The following is a 1,953-nucleotide window of genomic DNA, read 5'->3' as shown; positions in this document are numbered from 1 at the left end:
TCATTTGTATTCAAACAGCAGGCGCTCGTGGACGTGGGGGTCGGCACCCACGATGACAGCACCGGCGCCGTCACCGAACAGCCCCTGGGGGATGAGGGTGTCGAAGGTGTCCGTCTCGTGGGGCGCGCAGAAGGCGGTGACAGTGAGCTGGACGCAGGCCACGAGGACGCATGCGCCGCGGTTGTTCTCAGCGAGGTCATTGGCTAGGCGCAGGGCTGTGCACACGGAAGCGCAGCCATTGAGCTGGAGCACGGTGCGCAGGACATCATGGCGGAGGCCGAGGAGGGAGACCAAGCGGACATCGGTGCCCGGGGCGTGCGATCCCGCGTTGGTGTTGACGATGAGATGGGTGATGTCGCCCGCCGGACGGCCCCACTCGGCGATGGCGTTCGCAGCAGCCGACGTGGCGAGCTCCGGGGCGGCGGTAGCCACGACGTCTAGCCGGGCGTCAAGGGACAAGTCCGGGTGCGTGGCGAGCAGTTCGTCTGTGTGGTGGAAGAAATGCCTGCTGATGCTTGTCATCCCGCATAGCTTGGCGAAGGTGGGCTTGAGGTGGGTGAGGTGGTCGCTGTTGGTGACGCGGAAGTAGTAGTCGGTGTAGTCGCCGTGGGGCATGCAGTGGGGCGGGTTCGCCGTGCCGATGGCCAGCACCGACGCCGGCCCATCTGCATGCTGCGCAACACGGATCTCACGGACGACGGTGGCTGGGATGCTGCTGCTGCTTGCCATGGTGACTTTCCTGCATGCAATATTAAGTAGAGTCAGTTTCCTTGAAAAGCGATCGATCTTTAGGTTCCAAAAAACCCTTACCTTCTACTCATGTTCTACCTGATAGATAGTTGAACCCGAGAGTTGGATGAAGTGGAGACGATCGAGGGATAGTAGTAGTAGTATGTAATCGGTGTCTCTGTGATGTCAAAAGATTGTGCGTTGGTGTGGATATGGTTGTGGTTGTTGTTTGCCAATCACTGTTTTGATCGTTTTAGTGTTTTCTCTCTCTTAGGTATAGATTTGATCTTATGTGACTTTGCTCTTTGCCGTCATGCTTTTTCCTTTTTCTTTGTGTATGTGCGTTGGTATTGATTGTGGGCATCCTTGCTATGGAGAGGTTGGGTGTGTCTTCATTGTGTTTGTATCCACTCGATGCTTCATTTTGAGTCAATAAAATTCATGTAGTGTTGAAAAACGGATGTGGTGCTAACTGCGCTCTTTTGGCGCCGAGCCACTCAATGCCGCGCCTTCCGCCCAGCATGATGTGTTGACTGGTCGCGTTTGCTCCGGGTCGACATGAATGTGTTGCCAAAGGCAAAGATATGGTTGCAAATGACACGTGGGAGAGGGTTTCCGATGGGACAGTGTTGTCGGACGTGTATGAGGCGGAGGTTCGGAAGCCAACAAGTCTCTGGTTTGGTACTGGTTTGCTGGAATTCGGATGCGCGGATGCAGCTGCTGACGTATGTGGCACCATATTGGATGGTAGAAAACATTCGCACACTGTGGTCCGGACGTTTATGATTTGATGCACTGCGGAGGTCCGGACGTTTATAATTAGTTAGGCCAACACAAGAATTTTTGTACTCCATCAATCTCTCTATTATTAAAGTAGAATCGAACGTCGTGATGGTTCGACCTCCTCCTTCCCATCGACACATCTTCTCTCGCTACCCTGCGATCGCTACTCCCCCATGGCCCCACCTCGTGCGATCCACGTTGCTTAGAAACAAAAAAACCCATGTACCCACGTCCCACACCCATCGCCCCCAAACCGCAACCCCCTCAATGCCCATGCCGCCTCTCTCCCCAGAAAAATCGCAGCCGCCTGCCTCGTCCTTCCTCGCTCGACTCGGCTGATGCGACGAGGACGGACGACTCCTTCTATCCTCTCACCCACGACCTCCCACTTTCTCGCCGTCGACCCCTGCTCCGTCTCCGCTTGCCATCCTTCGATTTCTC

At 55.4% G+C, this 1,953-nt stretch overlaps 1 pseudogene; it reads right to left on the bottom strand.

Moving 5' to 3' along the window:
* Positions 1-744, bottom strand: LOC147957361 (bisdemethoxycurcumin synthase pseudogene; annotated as a pseudogene).
* Between the last annotated feature and the right edge of the window lie 1,209 nt (positions 745-1,953).

This window comes from Triticum urartu, chromosome 7A (assembly GCF_056163025.1).
Source record: "Triticum urartu cultivar PI428250 chromosome 7A, HENAU_Tu73, whole genome shotgun sequence".
NCBI classification, from domain to species: Eukaryota; Viridiplantae; Streptophyta; class Magnoliopsida; order Poales; family Poaceae; genus Triticum; species Triticum urartu.
Note: the sequence above shows the minus strand (reverse complement) of the source record. Positions and strands in the feature narration are given on the sequence as shown.